Consider the following 24278-nt stretch of genomic DNA (forward strand, 5'->3'; position numbering starts at 1 on the left):
AAGATGCGAAAATTGCATGAGGCAAAGAAAAAGGGCCATATGGGAATCGTATACAAATTAAATAATATCTATCAGTCTTACTTATAAATTTGTTTTAGCGTTAAGAGGTGATCCAGTATAATTGTGTTTTAACTAAGCATAGCTTTGCGAAATTTTTATAGGTAAGACTATAATTATTATATATATAATAAAATTATAACGGGCTGATGTCTCTATATCTATCTATCTATAATATAAAAATGAATCGTTAAATGTGTTGGTAAGCGCATAACTCAAGAACGCCTGGACCAATTTGGCCAATTCTTTTTATTTAATATTCGTCGAAGCTCAAGGATGGTTTTTACGGCGAGAAAATATCAAATAATTGCCGGAAAAACCCTAAAAACAGTCCTTTTCTTTATCCCATACAAACGTTTTCTAACTAATACGTAGAGTCAATTTGAGCTTTATTGCTATTGTATAAAGTTCACTGTTGTCTAAGCAATGTAGGTGTGTTCCTAACATTAAAGCAGTGTGCGTTGGAGCACAGAATATAATAATGTAATGTCGCGTTCTGAAACTCAACAAAAGTGATATCGCATTGTGACTAATAAAATAGATAGGAACAAAAAACTGTCATATTACAAATCTTTTTGACAGGACGAAGTCTGTCGGGTCCGCTAGTATTCTATATATAATATAATCTATCTATATATATAAAAATGATTTCTTATTTCCCTTGGTCACGCCATCACGCGTGAACGGCTGGACCGATTTCACTATTTTTTGTTGTTGTTTGTTATTGTTAGGAGAAGGTTCTTATGAAAGTAAAAAATCAAAAAATTGCGCGGCAAATTAGAAAATTTAAGAAAACTTAACGAAAATATTAATTTTATATAACTGTCAATTGTTTGAAATAATTGTCAACGATTGACAGAACGCGATGCAAATTCATAGTTAAGACGGGACAACGTCTGTCGGGTCAGCTAGTTAAGAGATATTGAAAAAAAAATAATATGGGGGCCTTTATTAGAGCAACGTTCAACAGTTTCAGCCCATTCAATTGTATATTTCGTCAGGTTAAAAGACGCTCTCAACAAGGGGAAGTCGGTAAGAATGATTCGCAACGATTTAATATGCTAATAATATACCTAGCTCGCTATTGTGATTATTTCGTATGCAATTTGGACAGATGACTGACAGCTCTTGCGAAATATATTATGAAATAGTTCTGATGATCTCAGGTATGGTAGGTTGGCTGTTGAATGGGACTGTCAGACAATGATTGCAGGTTCGAAACCGGTCTTTGAATATTCTTTTATGTACACATATCATGACTCTATCTCCGATGCGTTAGGCAGACGTGACGGAACCCACTTTTCGTTATATTCCGTCCCATGATATGATATGCGAGTTTATCGTCATATTGTGTGTATTTTTAGTTAATTGCTTGCTTTAATGGGTAAGGAAAATATCGTGAGGAAACCTAAATATCTGAGCATTCTCCACAAGAATTTGGAGGTATGTAAAGTCTTACTAGCCCAGCGTGGTGCACTAAGGCCTTAATATTCTAAGTAGTAAAGAAGGCCCATGCCCAGCAGTGGGACAAGATATAAACATTTGATATTATTAAGTACATTGAACAGTGTGGACTAAGACCTTAATCCTATCAGTAGTAAAGAAGTCCGTGTCCAACAGTGGGTCTGATATTATATTAAGACTGGCTGTTGCTCGCGGCTTCACGCGCATGAAGGAGTTTTTCCGGGATAAAAGTCCTGCTATATTTTCCTGGGATAGCCCACAACCTTTCCAGGGTCTTAAACTATCTCCATACCAAATTTCATAAAAATCCGTTCAGTAGATTTTGAGAAAATTGATAACATACACACAGACAGAAAAGGGGACTTTGTTCTAAAATATTTATACATTATTTTACACATAATTTATATTAGACGCATACGCTGACACAGTGCGAAGGTCGTGTTAAGAAATCAATAGCATATAATTAGACTTACCCAGAAGATGATTGCTCGGATCTGCAACAAAAAATTGTATTACAGCAAATTGGTTCATTTAAATAAATACTGTAATTATTGGGAAACACGGTTGGAAGTCTTTTGTAGAAGTTTTGTGTTATAAGATGTGATTTTTTTGAGTTGTCTCATTTCATCATGTATAAATAAATACATATTGTGTGATATTTAATTTTTTTATATTACATTTATTATTATAATTATAATAATAATATCAGCCCTGTATTATATACTTGCCCACTGCTGAGTACGGGCCTCTACTACTGAGAGGGATTAGGCCTTAGTCCTCCACGCTGGCCTAATGCGGATTGGTAGACTTCACATCCCTTCGAAATTCCTATAGGGAACTTCTCAGATGTGCAGGTTTCCTCACGATGTTTTCCTTCACCGTTAAAGCGAACGATAAATTCACAAAGAATACACACATAATTTTTTAGAAAAGTCAGAGGTGTGTGCCCTTGGGATTTGAACCTGCGGACATTCGTCTCGCAGTCCGTTCCACACCCAACTAGGCTATCGCCGCTTTATAACATTTATTAATAAGATAAAATATTCTAGACGTAATTATGTAATGTTAGTACACCAGATATTATGAGTCTGCAAGCCTTCCCACAAGTACATAAATATATAAATATGAAGAATTTTCGCAGGTTTGATAGTTTATGTATAATAATAATATAATAATATCAGCCCTGTATTATATACTTGCCCACTGCTGAGCACGAGCCTCCTCTACTACTGAGAGGGATTAGGCCTTAGTCCACCACGCTGATCTAGTGTGGATTGGTAGACAGTTTATGTATATTAGAAGTAAAAGCCGAATCTGCTGAACGGATTTGGATGATAATTGACAAATAGATAAACCCAGTCCTAGATTAAAATATAGGCTATTTGTACCCTGGAAAACTGCTAGTCTTTTATTATGCCAAACAATTTTAGCGTGGCCCGGGAAGTTAATAATACAATCGCTTTCTCCTCCGCCCCCGCTGTGGTCTAAAACACATCCATTCATTGCTCAATACAAACACGCACTAACTTTTTTTCCCCACAACAGAGGCTGAGGTGCAACTTGCACATACTTTCCGCGAGTGTATTCCGTCCCATGATGTGATGGAGGCTATCACCATATCAGGCACAAATTCCAGACTCCAACCTGATGCTGAGAAGAAAAGTCCAATATCACCATCCAACCCGCGAATCGACCTCGAGAGCTCAACACTGCAATTGTACTACTAAACAGAAAAACCCACTTTGCCAACCCGGGAATCAAACCCAAGACCTTTAACAGTCGTACCGTAATACAACACCGACGCACACATAGCTCAGTATGGCCATTTACTTAATTGTAATTACAAAATACCATCATAAAAATCATGCCATAAACAGACTTTGCTAAGACTTATGCAAGTTGTGTCCAAATAAAAAATTAAGTTATTATAACAATTATGTTGCGGTAAGGGCATACTCGGTGGGATTTTGACCCTGAAGTAGATTGACTAACAATCAGACTAAGACTGTTAATTGTTTAGCAATAATAGACTGATCGGGTAAATAAAAAACCTCGCCGTGTAATATCTACCTTAGACTTTGTAACTCAAGGTGTTGGATGGTGTTTTTGCTGTACCCCAGAATCCATATTGAACAGTGGTATTGTAACTTTAACCTTTCGGATCAACAACTCAGTCCCCTCCGAGACGATTCTAATCCTAAGCATTAATTGTATCTTCAAGATAATCTCTTATACGCTAAAATTTATTTTATGGACGTTTTTTGACGGTAGTTTACATATTTTTTTAAATTTTTTTAGAATAACAATATGCTTAAGGTTAGTGAGGAAGCGTACGCATTGACGAAAATAAGGGTTTGTTTTTATTTGCTTTGTATGACGACACAAGCTTGCAGTTTTTGCACCTTTGCACCCGTTTATAAGCTATACGTCCAACACTTTGAATAACAAAGTATTGTTTGATATTCCACTGCGCTTGCCATCCTGAGACATGAGGTGTTCATTCTTATGTCCAGTAGTTACACTAGCTAGAATATACTTCAAACCGGAAAACAAACCTGATTAAACACTGCTGCTTGGCGGCAGAAATAGACATCGCGGTTCCTTCCCAGGCGGACACACACATATGAGACCTACCAGTAAGACCAATATGTTCCCTCTTTATCGTCCTGGATACAAAGCCCATCTGCCACCCACCACTAACTGCACCCACAACGCATCATAATCTCCCAAAGAGGCACACGTTCGAAAGTGAATGTGTCCTACTTGAGCCACGTGGTCACAATGCCGGTCGAATTACAAGCGATAATTATTCCGGCGTTACTGTTGCGTAGTCGCTGGATGTGGCTAGTAGAAGTTGTTTTTTTTATAATTAATATAGAAAAGAGTCAATAGCCTGACGGTCAGAAAATGTTCATAAACAGTAACACTTTGTATTACAAAGAGTCGGTATATTATATTTTTTTATTGCTTTAAATGATGAGATGAGCTTGCCGTTCGCCTGATGGTAAGCGATACGACCGCCCATAAACAGTAGAAACACCATCCAACACCTTGAAATACAAAGTATTGTTTGGTATTCCACTGCGCTCGCTATCCTGAGACGTGAGATGTTAAGTCTCATTATGTTTTTAATTAATATCGCAATGTTTTAAAATTCCATAATAATATATATTTCCTTAACTGAAACATAACACTGAAATACACGCGTCATTCTTAGACTAACGCTAAACATCTAATACAACGTCATTTATGCCTGAAGTAGTAGGTAAGTGTGGTAAGGTAAGCAAAGCATGCTTTTTGTATCAACAATGTTACATTTTTAATTTCCTAATTTCAAAATTGAATCTAGCAACACCTTGTCAAACTACGTCGCTTATCAAGACGCAATATTCTAATTTCTAAAGCGACCTTTAAGGTAAGTATTGCACCGTATTAATTAGTAAAAATATCTGTAGTCTACTTCAGTATTAATTAGACTACAAAGGTAAACATTTATTACAGCATGTCGCACGACTGCACGCTCAGAATTCATTCGCATCACGACAGCCACATCCAGCGTCTATACAAAATAGTAATTACTCAAATAGCCGAGCTTGTACTCTGTGCTTAGTACACCTGGCGTTTCGATTGTAATTATGGCCCACATTAATACTGGTTACATAAAAATTCTACACTCCTTAAATACCGACATGTAATAATAGTACTCGGTTGTAAATGACAGTGCTGTTAATACTATGCGAGACGTGAGCGCTAGTCATTACATTAAACATTGCTTTGGTTATAGGTTTGACAGCGCAGAGAACGCTCGTCTGTTGCCTAGCATAAATATCAATAACGGTTAAATATCATAGTAATAATAATGCTTAACAGCTATAAGCTGCGTAGGTGACAGCGTGGAGAGCACTCGTCTACTGCACTACACATAACAGCACTCGGTTATACGCCGCGTCGATGACAGCGCAGAGAGCGCTTGTCTACTGCACTACACATAACAGCACTCGGCTATAAGCCGTGTCGGTGACAGCGCAGAGAGCGCTCGTCTACTGCACTACAGATAACAGCACTCGGCTACTCGCTGCGCTGATGATAGGGCGGGGGTCACTCATCTACTGCACATAACAGTTGTACACTGTAACTAAGAACTGTTCTCTACTAACAACGAACAATCACGAATTAAAAACAGTTTCGTTTTTAATCGCATTAATTACGAGGCCAGCAATAGCTTTTACGTATCTCAATAGATGTGACCTCATTGCGCAGGCGTAGGCGAGCTGACCCGATGACATATAGCGAGAGAAAGGAGACACTTTTTCTATATGAAGTACTCGGTTATTGGGGTAAGTATTGTATTGAATAAAGAGAATTGGATGATGTTTGAAGTAAGGTGCAAGTTGGAGTAACGGTCTAGAAACTATTTGGAGTAATAATAATAATAAAGTAATTTATTGCCTTTCAATTAACAAATAATACAACAAATTAAGCAAACATAATATTAGTGAAAGACAAAAGGAAATGACTCAGCATGTATTGTGCTGACGGAAACCAGAGTTTAGATCAGCGCTGGTTCTCAGTCACCCCTATCTCCCTATGGTCTTGTGCGGGAGTTAGCGTAATTAATAGCGTAATTGCAACGGAAAACTTCAATTATGAAAAATATCAAAGGAACATAGTACATACAAAAAAAAAAGTGTAGCAACAACATATAAGTTACAATAATTAAAAAAAAAAGAACAAAGGAATTTATAGAATGAATTGGCAATTCTTTGCTTTAGCCGTTAGACCGAGGTAAATAATATTTGCATAATTTTTCGAAACTAAAATAAATAAACCATTGTAGTATAAGATAAATATTTGAATTCTAATAAACAAACTAATCTTAAATATTGGTGTTCTATAACAAAATATAATTAAAAAATTGGTAGACAAACTTAATGGTGGTTGTATCGCCAGAGCACTATTATTGTCATCTGAGACCTGGGGTTCTTTCTCCGAGACGCATAAAGTGATATTAAGGTAAAATCAGGGGGTTCTATTTCGTCAATTGATAAAATATGTTTTTTTGCAATTGAATGTGCAATTTCGAGAGCACATCTTATAAAAATAATATCTAGATCAGAAAAATAACAATATTTCTGTAATTTTTATTGCTAATTGAACCCAAATTCTAACCCAAGTTTTTTTTACACTACTTTAGAAAATTTCCATTTTCTGAACTTTTTATATTACCCATGTGCCTTTTTTAAATTGCATATTCAGTTATAGGCATTCCAATTGAAGGATATTTTTGATAGCCGTATAGATAAAAGCGTTGAAATAACCTCTATTTCTTTAAGCCATCTATGGAAGCCTTCGATTTGAACGCCCCTAATTGCAAAAAGGCGGATTTGTCCCCGTAGATGGAATAGGGCCTCGACAATATGCTTAGTATCAGTCTAAAGTCTGGAATTTTCCCGGTAAATGTATCATAGAGACACTTTCCGCCGTCACATCCACAACAACTCCTGTAAGCCAGGATCAGTAGGGGCACGCATTTTAAGACACCGAGCCGTGAAGCCTGGCTAGTCTCAGGAAAAACTAATTTGCCATTATCCAAATGTATGTCTAAAGTTTGAAGTGTTGCCGGTAAAAACAATAGTCTCGTCTCCTAGTAAGGTACTTAGTATATCTGCCGAAATATGGTAAATCCCAATAAAACTAACAAAAATCCTAACTGGAATTCGAACCCTGGATCTCCCATATCACTATAGCATAAAGTGCCACTAACAAAACAGATAATGTAAAACCGATGTAGTTATAACCGCGACATCGTTAACAATAGCCGGTATTTAGGTATATAGAACGCAACGACTTCAAGTCCGCCCACTTATTACTCTAAACGGAATGGTTCTAAAAACTACCGGTATTACCTTTGTTTTTGTTTGTACAAAATTCTTTGATGATGATGCACAAAGGCCATTATACGTTGGGGTATTGGCACTACAAAGTGACCCTACATTGGATGGCAAGCGAAGTGGAGTCCAGATAGACATAACATCACGCATTTATCCCCGAAGGGGTATGCAGAGGCGCAAGTAGGGCACCCACTTTTCGCCAAGTATGTTCCGTCCCATGATGTGATACGGGGCGAGCCTATCGCCATATCGGGCACAAATTCCAGACTCCGGGCTGATACTGGGCAGAAAAGGCCAGATAAAACTTTGTATTAATGTTATTACAATATGAACGTTAGAAAATTTAATTTCAACGATTGACAGAATGCGCGCTGCAAATTCATTCAGACGGGACGACGTCTGTCGGGTCAGCTAGTAGCTAATAAATATACATATATGTTGTATCGGGTTCCCTTTTAGAAAATTTCACCTTTCGCCACTGCCTTGTATCCAAAACCTCACAGTTCACAGCCCATCACAGCGCAACGAAATGCCAACTGTCAAATTTAATTTGACAAGACATAACTCACACAAATACATTTAATCAATTACATTTTTGATAGGTCTCCAAACAAGAATGCATTGTCTCCATTATTACAACCGGTATGGAAAGTGACAGTACCCTTACGACAAAGCGTGATGATAAAGACCTTGACTGGATTACTGGTCAGTTGTTGGTCAATCGAAATGTCATACAGAATGGTTAATGGATCGACTTGTGACTTAGTTATGAGACATTGACTTTCGACGGTAAATTACTATTTTGTGAGACGAGACTATTGGTGGCTGCATATTTGGGTTGTGGATGGGGTCTGGGTTCAAATTCATATTGTTTAATAAAATTTGTGTTAATTTTCGAGCTTTTCAACCTCAGTTTGCTCATTTATTGGCTCTCGGCATTATTTTTGTGTAGATATTTTAGGGTTCTATACCTCAAAAGGAACCCTTGTAGGTTCACTTTCTTGATTCTTCAGACACCTTACTTAAACGTTTGTACGGAACCCTTAGAATCCAAGTCCAACTTTCATTAGTCTGGTTTTGTCAATCATGGGACCTGGCTATGTCATCAATGAATTCTAAAAATTACTTATTTTAATAACATCAAAAACTGGACCAATTGTGACAATTGCACGACCCGTTAAGTATTGCTCGACTACTGTGTCTTGGACTATTCCCAGTATTAAGTCCCACAATATCCCAGGATCCCAGGACATCTGTTCCGGAATAAAAAAAACCATACATTACTCTAGAACATGGTTAATCTATGTCAAATTCCATCTAAATTCCTTCATTGTTCCGAGTTTTGTTATAACAAACATATAAAATTCTTCACGAACTTTATATGATGTTTATAACAACTTTTTCTATGGGAAGCTGTTATGGGAAGAGTCAGATGAGATCATAGATGTAACAATTAGTCACGCGTTTGTTTTTAACCCGATCGGTTAAGGTTGAGGGCGTCACGGTTCATTTGCGTTAACCGCTGTGGCTATAGACTTAGGTTATAATACGCGTCTTCGCTGGTTCCGTATTTTTTATATTGTTGCAAAAAAGACTTAGTATTGTTGAACATAAAGAGTAATTTTAAATACACATGATATTTATATTTTATTATATCGAAAATACAGCCATGAAATGATGATACTGTACTTATTTTTATTATTTTGTATATTGACTTTAAGGGATTGTTTACCTAACTGTCTATGTTCTACTAGTTTTTAACTTAGTACGTATCCGTCAAAACCTATAAACGGCTTTCTGGTTTTACTACTAACATATATAAGTTATTGTAGCTGTTGTTTTACCAAAAAAAATATAATAATCAATAAAAAAGAATCTGCAATAGATTTTTAAATAAAAAAATATCATTCTTTTGCCAATATCTGTTATATTCTGATTGTAATTTTAACTGCTGATGTAACTGTAATTTTTATTTGTGATTAATGTATTGTTGTTTATATGCATTTCTTTATTGTTCACTTTTGTTTTTGTTCTATTTTAACATTTTAATTTTGTACTACAGATTGTTTCTCGTATTTTATTCTTAACTAACTTAGTCACTGGTAATTTTGATATCTTAAGTGAATTGGACTCATATGAACGTTGGGCATGTCTGTTAGAAATATAAATGCTAGCTAATAAGGGTATAATTATTGTCAATTTTCATGTAAGTGTTTATATTGTTGACATGCCTTATAAATAAATAAATAAAAATAAAAAATAAAATATCATAAAGAAACTTTAACCAAAATCTTACAAAAACCTACAAGTCAACAGTCACAGTGGTCGCACAAAAATCACTTCCAAGTAGGAACATCTCTATACTCACGAACTAACAATCAAGTGGTAGGAAATATAATAATATAATTATAATACAAAAAATACTTCACTACCGTATTTTTTGGTTACTTAATATTAGTGGTATGTAATTACTTATTGCTTCATTAGATTTTTTTTATTGCTTAGAATGATGAGACGAGCTTGCCGTTCGTCTGATGGCAAGCGATACAACCGCCCATAAACAGTAGAAACACTATCCAACACCTTGAATTACAAAGTATTGTTTGGTATTCCACTGAGCTCGCCATCCTGGGACATGAGGTGTCTTATGTCTAATAGTTACACTGGCTACAATGTCCTTCAAACCGGAACACAACAGTGACTACACACTGCTGCTTGTGTTGACCTGAGCTATATGCAGCGATGCTTTATATACTCCCGTAAAGACGGCATATATGTAGGCATATTTTATGAAATAAATTTCAATAGACCCTAAATGTCTTAAAACACATAAATCAATAACAAATTAGAAAAAAATAAGAAATCATAAATATTTACTACATGTAACTGGTTCTTGAATAAGAATTATTTATAGCCATTCAATTATGGACATTGCATTAGAGTCAAAACCATTTAAATAATTCTCTTATAACTTTACATTTATTAACATTCTTCATACAATCGATCTGCAATTATATATTACGTAACTATCCTTGACTCAATTCAAACCATAGAGTCAATGAATTAACAATGTCATAATTAAAACAAAACAAACAATGTATGGGAATGTTTAATATATTATCATTTTGGGAAAATCACACAACTACGCGCACCCATCTTATTGCGAAATTATGGAAACAATAAAATAACTGTAGTTTAGATACCACGGTGTTAAAACGATTAGATTCTTATAGTACAATGATTCCATTAATCTTACTCGTATAACTGTGGCTGGATCAGCGCGTAGAATGCTCGTCTATTGCACTACACATAACAGCACTCGGGTATATGCTGCGTCAGTGACAGTGCGGAGAGCGCTCGTCTACTGCACTACACATAACAGCACTCGGGTATATGCTGCGTCAGTGACAGCGCAGAGAGCGCTCGTCTACTGCATTACATATAACAGCACTCCCCTATATGCCGCGTGAGTGACAGTGCGGAGAGCGCTCGTCTACTGTACTACATATAACAGCACTCGGGTATATGCTGCGTCAGTGACAGTGCGAAGAGCGCTCGTCTACTGCACTACACATAACAGCACTCGGGTATATGCTGCGTCAGTGGCAGCGCGGAGAGCGCTCGTCTACTGCACTACATATAACAGCACTCCCCTATATGCCGCGTGAGTGACAGTGCGGAGAGCGCTCGTCTACTGTACTACATATAACAGCACTCGGGTATATGCTGCGTCAGTGACAGCGCGGAGAGCGCTCGTCTACTGCACTACATATAACAGCACTCCCCTATATGCCGCGTGAGTGACAGTGCGGAGAGCGCTCGTCTACTGTACTACATATAACAGCACTCGGGTATATGCTGCGTCAGTGACAGTGCGGAGAGCGCTCGTCTACTGCACTACACATAACAGCACTCGGGTATATGCTGCGTCAGTGACAGTGCGGAGAGCGCTCGTCTACTGCACTACAAATAACAGCACTCGGCTATACAACTCGTCGGTGACAGCGCCGAGAATCTCGTATGCTGCACTATTCATAACTGCACTCGGCTATACGCCTCGTCAATTGCTGAGCGGAAAACGCCCATGTACTACACCGCACATACATTATACGTAGTTAAACTTTATTAACAACTATAAGACAGTTATAGGTAATCCGCTGTTTTATATTCATGTTACGTTGAAGTTAACTTTTCCTATTACACTATTTGTTGGCAATGGTTTTGTTAAATCAAGTACTTCGTAACGTGTGATAGTAATATAAATGAATATAGAAATTTCTCAATAGAGGCCTTTGTGGGATATTACGTAAGCTAGACTACTGATATAACAATCATTCACTACAGGGACAAAGTACGTAGTGTATTAGAAAGGTTTCTCTCTTGTAGTAAAAGGTACGAATGAGAAGGGATAATTATTTTTTGAAAGCATTTAAGTGTTGTAATAATCATTCATATATTTTGTAATTAGCCTTAAAAAGGCACTAGCTAACTCATCTATCTAACCAAAAAACTTTCCTATCATGATTTGAAACTGTTGTAAAAATATATTATTAGAGGACTCGTTGCAAAATAAATTATATTGACTATTAAATAGAATTCCAAATCTTCCCCTTCGCAACGCGTCTTGACTTAGGCATCAAGAATAAAATATTTCCATTCAATAAGAAAAAATCATCAAAAAACCAAGTCGATCTTCCGCGTACGTTTCGAGATTCATACGTGCTTCCTATAATTTCATATTTTTTCCATCACATGTGCAAGACATCAAATTACAGGTTCTTAATCGCGAATTTAATTATGAGGTATCGCTAGTCTTTTTGTTTTGGTTAGTGATGGGATGTATTGGCTTTGCAAATGCGATATCGTAATACCGCTCTGTAAATTTATATATATTTTTATAGCAAAATGAAATATTATGCCGACCTATAATTTTTGAAAACTTAGTATTTTGTTTCTTTTTATTGTAACTTGTTCCGGCGTTTTTATCTATAAAGGATGTATTTTCGTAAGATAAAAAGTTGCCTATAGCACTTAGGAGTAATTTAGCTTCGTATTAGTGAAAATTTTTCAAAAGTGGTTTAGTTTCCTGAGTTTAGCGCATTCAAGCGAACAAACAAACTTTGCTTATCTTCAGCTTTATTTTTTTGTATTGATTTAGACAATAATTATTCAAAACATATATTTTTTATATAAATTATTGAGAAGACCTGATACTCAATTCCTGTTTCAGACTCTTCACATAAATATTACCCGCCCGTTAAAGTATTAGTCAGCTAATATATTTAATTACCATCACCAATGCCAACCAAACTGAACCCTAGCTACCTTAAACGTGAACAAAGCAGAAGCAAAAGCTAGTAAATTAAAATACGTACTATGCATTTTTAGCATCATTAACATGAGGAAGCGATATCAACCAAACTGAACACTATCTGCCTTAAACATGAGCGAAGAGAAGCAAAACATAGTATATAAAAATATTTCTTACGATGTAATTTTTAGCATCACTAATCTAAGGAAGTCTATAACATGATTGCTACGGTTAATATGCGTGAACATTATGCATAAAAATGCTTTGATCAAAACACCGAGATCTGAGTAAGCGTGAAGTATTGGTTGAGGTCTTAAGGTGACCTTAGGGGCAAGCTTAGCCTTTACTATATGATAGCTTCGATGCCGATTATAAAGGGAACAAAAGTTAGAATAATTTTATTGGTGTTTAAAAAAAATAGAAAATAATAATTGTAATAATAGAAAAGTAAAATCCAAAATCCTACCAGAATGACGCACAGAATCGAGAGATAAATTTTAGTATGACACACACATAAACACAATCGCCTTGTATCCCCAAATGGGTAGGCAGAGGAGCAGTTGGTGCACCCACTTTTTGCCAGGTGCTTTCCATCCCCAAAATGTGATGGTGGCGAGCTTATCGCCATATGGGGCACAAATTCACGACTCCGAGTTGATATATTAGTATTATTTGCGAATATTCTAGCCTGTTGTAGAACCTTGTAACTTTAGATCGTCTAGTACTAAAATTTCTACCTCTTAAATCGCATGAACGTTGAGTACGATTTGTTTTGCTTATAAGTTGTAGATTATTGGTACTAGATGGCGCTATATTTAATCCATACAAATTGCAGAAAAAGTAAACGTTATTGAATAGACTTGGATTAAGCCGGGATATGCTGATTTACCTTTTAAGTGTATTTTTTAAAATAATATGATACATAAATTCAAAAACTGCTGATGGTAGGATATATTTTATTTCCACCTGGATAGCGACCACCGTACACAAAGTGTTAAAACCCACCATAGTAGCCTATGTAAGTGACGCGTTCCGAGATCTGCCTGTTTATATCCGGTTAAAATAGGCCGGCATAACTGTGTCGATTGTAACTCACCGTCAAGTTCAGTGGGGTCACTTAGCCGTGCCTTATAAAAAAATCCATATCAAAATTGTTAGGGCCACTTCGAATATATATTTGATAACAATATTAAAGAATCTGTTAAAGTAGAGTAGTGTTGTCTCACGAAAAACCGTTATAAATTAACAGATTAATACTGCGTTTTGACTAAAGTGGGGAAGTTTATTTGAACATCTGAAATGTTATAAATTATATAGATTCCGTCAATCTCTACCACCAGTTAAGAAAGAAGTTCGTATGCTATGAATGAAAGGTAATAAATTGGATTTAAAATCTTTTAAGTCCTATGTATACATGCATGTCATTCGGAATATTTTTGCCAAAGTGTACCAACTAAGACCTACATACATACATACATAGAATATATATCACACATCTATCCCATATGAGTAGGCAGAGACTTGATTGTAACTTTGCACGATTCTGGCATACTTCTCAGTTTTCACGTTTCTTTTACCTTGATTAATCTTTTCATGCATTTCCATCGGTTTAGGGTACTTTTGACCTTTACTAAGAATGTTTTACGACAAAAATTTGGGTTAAAATTTAAACCAACATTTACAAACTCCACGAAAGTTAAAACTTACCGTCCACAGCTTGTACGAATAGTAAATAACATTCTTTTGTCTTTGACTCTCGCTAAATGCGAAGCTAAGTAGTGAAAGTGGTAGATAATGGGACCGTTTTGTTAAGCGACCACTTCCATGGGCCGCGTGTTCGATTCTCATCCGGAGAAATTTTTAGGAAAAGTTTTCCCACTTGATTTTTTTCGTATAAAATTTTAAATATTTTTTACTTGTAATGTTTAAATATTTTTTTATCTTGTAAAATATGTATGGTTATTATAATTAAAGATCTTGCTAAAATCATTTAAGGTATTCAATTTCTCCCTTATAATAGTAAAACAAAAAAAAAATGTGTTTTAAGCCATCATCTTAATAACAGCAATTTTCAAAAAACGATCCAAATTGCTTTTTTCGATCTATCCCAAAATGGACCAATCACAACAAAAGATTTTTGACATGCAACAAATGAGTTATTTTGATTGGTCAATTCTCGGAATTGGATTAAAAATTAGTTTGGAATTGCTAATTGAAAGCTTGTGTAAGAGACAGAAACGCTTTCACCATTCCTCTGGCGGATAGTTTCATAGACAACAAGGGGAATATTCCTTTGTCTATCTTCTAAAATATAAAAAGAAACTCAAGAACATAATATAACCGAGTTTGTAAGAAAAAAAACATAAAAACATCAGCAATAATTAATCATGTTGGTTTAAACAACGATGGAGAAAGTCTTGTCCGTTTGTTTGTGTTTATGAATACTTCGACTAATTACTTCTGGCGCCATGTTCACTTTATACCTATATATATGTCAGTACCAGGGTAGGCAGGTGCGTCTAGTCTTTAAATTATTTAATTATTTAAGCGATTTATATAGAGTAATAATTAAATATTCTTATATACCTTGAGTTATCATAAGCGTAGTTGTTCGCCTACGTGATCAATAAAGCATTTTTTTAAATTGTAAATTCAATATAATATGTTAAGCATAACAAAATTTTCTGTAGAAATTAATAATATTCCCTCGTACCCCCCTGTCTAGGACAAGGATTTTTATATTTCTTTTCTTTTTTCTGTTTAAGAAACGGCTTTGCGTGGCTTGGCAGACTTCGACTCCTTCGAAATTCTTTTATGAAGACTTCTCATGTAAGTAGGTTTGATGAAGTTTTCAATGAAGTTTTCCTTCACCATTGATATAATAATAATTTTAGTCCTGTATTGTCCCACTGCTGGGCACGGGCCTCTACTACTGAGAGGGAATAGGCCTTAGTCTACCACGCTGGCCTAGTGCAGATTGGTAGACTTAGCACACCCTCAAAACTCCTATAGAGAACTTCTCAGGTATGCAGATTTCCTCATGATGTTTTCCTTCACTATTAAATGGTTATAATTGAAACACAAAACGCAATTTTAGCAATAAAAAAATCCGTCCCTCGAATAAAAGAAATATTTTTGACAAACCACATAAATCACCTAACGAATATGTAAGGTCGTGTTGAACGGTTAATCCGTAACTAATCTAAAAGCCAGTAACCGCGTCACGCCTTACTGTTATTGGTTAATGGACATTTTGACCCTGCATCATGACCTTACCGTTGACTATGGTTACAAAATCGACCAATACAAAGAAATGTGAGGTCTAATCTGAGGTCTGTAATATTACTTCTTATTAATATAAATGCGAAATTTTGTAAAAAAAATGGGTATTTGTTAGGAATGAATGCAAAAACAACTGAACGGAGTTAGATGAAATTTGACACACGGGTAGTCCAACTCTTGGATTAATATATAGGCTACTTTTATTCCGATAATTTACTCGAATGGAAAATAATGTAATTTTTTATCTATTTTTTTAAAATAGATGACGTTTGCATTGTACAGTGCTTTAAGAGCTTTTGTAGCGGCATTACACATGCAATGCCAGACAGCATTCGAGTACACGCTGCGTAAGTAACAGCGCGGAGAACGCTCGTCTACTGCACTACACATAACAGCACTCGGCTATGCGCCGCGTCGGTGACAGCGTAGAGAGCGCTCGTCTAGTACACTTAATACTTAAATTCATCTACACTTCGACTTAATGTTCAGTTTCAACTTCTGTAGTACACGTTAGTTCTACACGCATTATTTACTACCTCGGTATTACTTCATAATAAGGATTGACCTTTTTTGTCTTACCATGAGATGGATACGACAAAAAGTGTTGTAAGATATGACATATAACAATGCGCGCTCGCGAGATCCAATAACAGATAGAGGCATGAAGTTTTTGTTGCCAATGAGTTATGTTTCGAGGATGGTATCTTTCCATACATGATCTTTTAAGGTTGGCTTACATTATATTGCCTTACAAAATTGAAAGAGGAAAATTCTTGTATTTTTTGGTCATCATCATCAGCCGCAGAATGTCCACTGCTGGAAATGGGCCTTCCTCAAAGATTTCCAGATCGACCTATTGTAAGCGGCCCGCATCCAGCGATTTCTTGCGACTTTTATGAGGTCATCTGTTCATCTCGGGGTTTTTGGCTATATTGCCCGCAAAACAGATGATAACTTCCAAAAATTGATAAGTTTTGGACGAATGGAGGGCGAGATCAAGAGGCAAGAATTAAATGTGCTAGATGGATCAGATCCCCACACAACAGTGTAGCTGAAGCAGTTTATGTCGCCAAAATCGGACCAGATGGCACAACATTGTGCCCGAAGAACTGTTTTCCTGATGACTCACGACTCTCAGCATTGGGGAATCGACGCAAGGAGAAGGAGGACATTATATTAGTCTAGTCAAATATCTTTAAGGAATACCTCGGAAGTTTGTAGCCTTTGTGGTGATGGGGCAGACGAAAATAGTCTTTACAGTATAATCCTGTTGGTATCTTAATAGGTGTTAGGTCTTTTGCCTTTATGTTGGTATAATGCACGTAAACAGAAGTAAAATACCTTCAAAATCGTTTGATTCCCAGGCTTCCTAACAATGCTTTATTCTACTTTAAACCGATTGTAATTAACAATACGATTGAAGCAATGTAATTATTAGACATTAAAAGACTTTACATATCATGTCTTAGTTTAGCACAATTATGTTAAAATTCTGATTAGTTTTGCTACTGTTTTCTATCTGGCGATCATTACTTATCAAGTAACTAGATTTTGCCTGCGGCTTCGCCCGCGTAAAAGTTTATCCGACATAAAAAGTAGCTAATAGCACTTAGGAGTAATATACTTTTCTATTAGCGAAAATTTTAAAATCGGGTTAGTAGTTTTCGAGATTAGTGCGTTCAGCAAACAAATTCTTTAGCTTTATATGTAAGTATAGATGTAGTCCTTTAAAGATTACAATAAACTTCTACGACTTCAATTTTCAGTCTATTATTGCTAGATTACTGATTTTTTATTTCTCTATTATAAAGCTAAGAATACTTAGTGTACAAAAAATCTCTATCTCTTCACTTTTCGGTTCATTATTGCTAGATCACAGATTTTTTATTTCTCTATTATAAAGCTAAGGATACTCAGTATCTCTTTGTCTTTTATGTTTCTATTATAAAGATAAGTATATTCAGTTCCTCTTTGTCTGTGTAAAACCAGCTTAATTTTATCAAAGAAAAAAATCATTCCATCATTAAACAATGATGGAGGCCAAATGAGATCATTTGGTCCATCATTCATCATGGTTTGTTCCGATGCATCAATCAATATCTTTTGGTGTAGCGACGCCCACATTTATTTGCTATTCATAATGTTATTAATATTTGTATTTAATGAGTTAATGTGTAAAGGTGGACACAATTTTATATTGACACTGAACTATTGACAACACATTCAAATACACATTAAAACACATTCTTTTGATCATGTTTCGACTACCCTGCTACCTACAGATTTTAACATAAAAAAATCGAATTTAACTTTTGCTTAATGAAGTATAATGTTGCCATAAAATTTTGCTTTTGCTTGAATGCAATACATAATTTATATTTTACTAGCGATGAAAAATCAACCCTAAAACCAATATCGACCTTTAAAATACCGATCTCCAACTACTTCACTGTTATTGTCTCTTCCACCTTCATTATCAAGACAACTAGAATGCAGATCTACTAGTTTACTTTTACTGTTATTTCACATAAAAAACCGGACAAGTGCGAGTTGGATTCGTGCACTGAGGGTGCCGTACAAACTTGTAGGTAAGGTATCGAAGTAGGGTTCAAAGTCAATAAACTAAGCTTTGTCTTTCGATGTCTAGGAACGGTTACTGCACTATGAGCAAATAATAAGTTTGTAATAGTACTTTTTTTTTATTAAAGTGCATATTTACGGTATTAAGATTTTTACCTTTACATGTGGAAGACATTGCTTCTTGCCATTTTTCATGATTCTAGATCAATGGAAAGTACCTTATAGGTTTTGATTCAATTCCAAAATCGCAAAATATGCGCCAGAACCGGTCATATGTTTTGATCACGATAACTTACAACTTTGATTATTTCACACCTGAAGGTGACCATAGACCGGAGTACTTGATATAAATTGCAACTTGAAATCTCTATGGGTTCCTGATGAATAGGATCCTAATGGATAGACGGACGACAAACTGATCCTTTAAGGGCTCCATTTGGACTATGGAACCCTAAAAAATAAACTGAACCACAGCACATGATCTGATAAACGGTTAAATCATTAGTTACTTCCCACCAGTTCTAAGCCAGGGCATAAATTGCCATCCCGACAGGAATATCCTGGTACCAACAAGTAAATTCCTGCAAATAAATTATTCTTTTCCCAATGGTAGGACATTATTGAAATTACCCCTGCGTTAAGTTAGGTTGTGGTGACAGCGGGAGCGTTAAGCGATTTGAATATTTTAAAATGTGTAGATGAGTATGCTCTTGGTTTTAATACTATTTAAACATGGAATTTGGTCTCTATGAGGTAGTTGTATTTTTTTCCCTTTTATTCCCCTATAAGAATAAGGCCTTTTTATGCTGTTTTATTTCCATGTGTTACTTTAAATTTGTTACATCTAAACGTAGTTGTATTAGGGTGCGGCTGCAGCGCTGAGGTCCCGGATTTGATCCCCAGGTCGGGCAAATGATATTGGGTTTTTCTACTCAATATCAGCCCTGAGTGTGAAATTTGTGCTCCATATGGCGATAGGCTTGCTCCCTATCAAATCATTGGATGGAATACAGCTGGCGAAAAGTAGGTGCTTTGGTTGCGCCTCTGCCTATCTCTTCAGACACTAAAGGCGTATGTGTGTCTGAAATAAGGAATAAGACTAGCGAAATATGGGTAGAAGAAAATTAAGTTTGGCTTAAACAATAATTGATGAACTTATAATAATGGAAGATCTGGAAATCTAGGAAAATTACTCAACGCGGGACATGACTGAAGATGATGTTAATAACAATGCCTTGAACTGTGAGGGATTTGTCTTACTTTCTACATTCAAATAGAGTGATAGTGGTTATTCATCTCAAAATCACAAACGGAATTTAGTATTCTGTAGAAAATTATAATTCAATGATTTTGTTCATTCAAACTAAAAGGCGAGCCGTAATATCCCAAATCCTTTTTACTCACCTGTCAATCACTATTCAAAAATATACTCTATTTTAAAACCCGCATTGTTCTCCAATAATTAAGGTGTATGCAAAAAGACCTACGCCATTATTAAAAACCCTATTGTTTTCAAAAATAAAGTTCTAGAAGCAACAAAAAAGATCTCAACTTCACCCTTCTCAACGTGTTCACTAAATTGTTAATTTTTGACTCATGGTTTCTGTTTTTTGTTTAAATCAGGATACGATTCAAGCATATTTTTAAACTGTTGCTCGTGACTATGTTTTTCTATCACAATTATCAACAATTCAAATAAAATTACGCAAAGGAAAGAAACGAGAAAATTGATGTTAATTTGGATTCCTTGAGAAAAAACTTGAAGGCTACGAATGAAATGATGTAAGAATAAATGTTTGGATGATGTCAATAATTTCAATTCCTTGTAGAATTGTGTCTATGTTAAGCACCATTTTCTTATGAGAATTTAGGAGAGTCGTGTTCTTCGGCGTTTCCAGGAATTTAACAGGGGACCATGAAGGATGCAAAGTCTTCGAGACGTGGGGAGAAAACTAAAATATAAAAAACCGCGAAAAAATCCGAAACGTAGTTTAATTTGAATGTCTAACATTTGCGTAAACATAAGAAATCATTAGGTTTTAATAATGTTTTATTTTTTTATCGCTTTGAATGACATGGCGAGTTTGCCGTGCGCCTGCTGGTAAGCAATACGACCGCCCATAAATAGTAGAAACACCATCCAACACCTAGAATTACAAAGTATTGTTTTGTGTTCCACTCCGCTCGCTATCCTGAGACATGAGATGTTAAGTCTTATTATGTCCAGTTGTTAGAAAGTATCCTAAGGATTATACAAAACCTTTACATGTTTTTATAAATTGAAAAACTATTCTTGATTGTCTTTTGCTAGGATCAAATCTCAACTTCTAATACTTAGTCCAATATAATTTTTAATTTTTTAATAAGAACTAAATTCGTGTGTTGTACAAAATGCAACTCCATACTTATTCCATACATTTGTTTCTTTGTTATAAGTAGTAAATTTGTCAGGCATTGTATCGCGCCCTCTGTATACATCCATCCTTTTCACTCCCTACAAATCCATATACCCTTCCCTCTCTACCAAATCGCTCGCAGACGCACTCAGCCCCCTACTGAACACATTAAAGCATATTTGAGATTCCGTACGAAGTTTTAACATTGACTAATGGTAAATGCTTTGGGTTTAACAGTGAATTAGCTGCAATTAAGCCGTCTGTGGGAATTGATTGGTGCACCGTTATATTAGTTTGCGATGTTCCTGCGTTTGTCATTACTGGGATTAATGCGAGGAGTAAAGGTGAAGTTTATTTTCAAAGGATGTATCCTAGTCTATTTGTATACTGTGGTACGAAAATAATTTGTTGCCAGCTGCTTTAACTAAATTGCTCAACTAATCAATTATTAGATGATAGTTTCTTCAACTAAATTGATTAGTTTAATAATAGTGGAAGTCTATGTTTTAAAATCTATACTAATAAATAAATGTGAAGAGTTTGTTTGAGAGCGCTAATCTCAGAAACTACTGAAGCGATTGAATTATTTTTTATTAATAGGAAGCTTCATTACTTCTGAGTATTATAGACTACTTTTATCTCGTAAAAAATTTCACGTGGTGTAATCAAAGGCAAAAGCTAGTAATCGTATAAAACAATATATCTGTAGCTCGTTGCTGTTTTATGTCATGCGTTTGGTGCGACAAATTAATAGTATCTGCGCTGCATCTTTTCCGTTAGCTTTGAATTGGTTTCGACTTGATTTATTATTTTTTCTAGGTCTTGGCTAAAACGATAGCGTTTAATGATAATTGCTTCCATTAATCGTCCTTTTATCGAAAGAAGTGAACTTGATAATTACTTAAACGTTTAGTCACAAAAATAATATTGATAATGACAGAAATCTTATCAAAATATATATAATAAATATGTCTTTAAAAATCAATCAAATTTACAAATTTAATAGCAATAAGTAACAGCCTACTTAATTAGACTATTGTTTTAAGAATACCATATTTAAGTATTGTTATTAGGTAACATACCTTTTTTTCCGACTACAGCGAAGCATGAAAAGGTAATAATATGTATGTATATATATGTATGTATGTATGTGTCCATTTAATATTCCACTCTAGCGTCGCTGCCGTTAAGCCAATTTTATCGAGAGAGATGTTTTGTGATTCGTCTGTGTTATGAATTGGTTATAGGGATACTTTTAAATAGTTTTTCAAATATCAATTGTTGTACATGCTTCATAGGTTAATTTCTAGAAGACAATAGCACTATGCCGTAAATAAATAGGTCTGCAGAATGGCTATTGTTTTAAAAAGATACACTCAGTTTCCTATGAAAAATAATTCGATCTAAGACAAATTATTCTTTTCCTTTCTCTGCTCTCAAAATTTCAAATTTAACAACTCGATTTTTTAAATTAAGAATGATGTTAACGTAGTATTTGAATTATAACCTCATGTTATTAGATGCTTCGGTCACGGCTTCGGTGGCGTAGTTGTACTGTATGAGAGGTACGGCATCGTCATGAAGGTTCTGGTTTCGAAACCCGGGTCAGGCAAAGTGATATTTGGGGTTTTCGATTCAGTATCAGCCCGGAGTCTGAAATTTGTGCCCGATATGGCGATAGGCTTGCACCCTATCACATCGTGGGACGGAACACACTTGGCGAAATGTCGGTGCCCTGGTCGCGCCTCAGCATACCCCTTCAGGGATAAATGCAAGATGTATGTTTGTAATTAGAGGCGTCAATTAAAAAGAAATGCGTCGTATTTATAATCACGTCATTCATATCTTATCAAACGTCGATACCTGATCAGATTAAAATTTGTGTCAACCGATAGCCCTATTTTACGGATAACATTATTTACACACGAAACTGGTGTAAGCACTTGACCGAATTCTAAATTAGATATCGCAAATATCCATGGTTTAGTATTGAATTTTACTTTCATATCCGACGCAATGCCGTTCTCGATCTACTGGACTCTCATTTCTTAGGCTAGACGACTGCCTCGATGGCGTAGTTGTAATGCGAACTCCATACGAATACCACTACAGCGCTGAGGTCCTGGATTCGAATCCCGTTAGGCCGAAAATAATTGTGACTAGGTTTTCCATCTTAAAATTTACTCAGTCGCAACTCAGTTAGGAACTTGGCGGTATGATACCCCCGTTCCTCGGAAGCAAGTTAAGTTGGTCCTGCGTCTGATCTCTTTCCGATCATTTCGGATTGCTGTCTCACCGGACTATGAGAACAGAGAGTGCACCTGTGTGCTGCGCACATATTTGTGCACCACAAGATATCCTACGTGCCTGGCTGATCTCCGTTGCGATTGGCCGCCGTGGCCATAATTCGTCTAGGAAGGATTCAGGCTAGAGATATCAAAGTTTAAAGATGGGCCTTAATCTAGATGACGCCGGGAAGGAAGTAAAGCTAGCATAACTAACTTTACTACAAAGGGTAGAGAGATTCAATTCTGACAACTGTTAAACACATGATGTCTCCGTTTTTTCGACATAATCTATATATATAAAAATGAATCTCTATTTCCCTTGGTCATCGCATCACGCGTGAACGGCTGGTACAATTTTGCTAATTATTTTTTTGTTGTATTAATTATTTTCAGGAGAAGGATCACTTGAAAGAAAAAATTAAGGAAGTTGAGCGGAACGTTAGAAAATGTAATAAAAGTTAATTTCAGAGATTGACAGAATGCGCGCTGCAAATTCATAGTTGACACAACATCGTCTGTCGGATCGACTAGTCATTTTATTACTTCATCAGAAGAAAATAATACTTCTAGATCCGCATACCATTCACTGGCGCTAATCCAGATAAGTACGAATTAATCACATTATTTCGATTGTCTATACGATACGAAAATAAAACTTTCTTGATAATAAATATTATTTTCTCGTAATTGACTGGGGACCTGAGGGTGTCCAGAGGTGGCGTGACGAAAAGTAATATTAAATATACCTTAATATTATGGAATATAGTTGAAATTTGATTGATAAAGATTGTGTCTAGATACACAACTTAACTATATTTCGGTATAAATAGTTGCCATCACTGTTTATTTGCATGTAGGTTTGCTCTAAGAACCTTTACGGTAGAAATGTGTGTAAAGCCTAAAGACTTACCACCAGAACCTGACCCATGTTCAAGTTTGTCTGGATTTACTATAATATAATGGAAGGAAGAATATATGTTGAGACGTGTTGATGGTTTTAAGCTCTTCA

General features: G+C 35.7%; 1 protein-coding gene across 2 annotated transcripts in view; it reads right to left on the minus strand.

Moving 5' to 3' along the window:
- The window catches only part of LOC115452510, a 103983-nt gene that overhangs the window by 69814 nt on the left and 9891 nt on the right, over window positions 1–24278 (minus strand). Inside the window, exon 2 of one of the 2 annotated variants that reach the window (XM_037443894.1) lies at window positions 1995–2015. The exons of the other annotated variant lie outside the window; for it this stretch is intronic. The gene's annotated coding sequence lies outside the window, so the exon portion shown is untranslated. The remainder of the gene's footprint in view (window positions 1–1994; window positions 2016–24278) is intronic. 2 annotated transcript variants of the gene reach the window in all.

Source organism: Manduca sexta, chromosome 5, assembly GCF_014839805.1.
Source record: "Manduca sexta isolate Smith_Timp_Sample1 chromosome 5, JHU_Msex_v1.0, whole genome shotgun sequence".
In the NCBI taxonomy this organism is placed as follows: Eukaryota; Metazoa; Arthropoda; class Insecta; order Lepidoptera; family Sphingidae; genus Manduca; species Manduca sexta.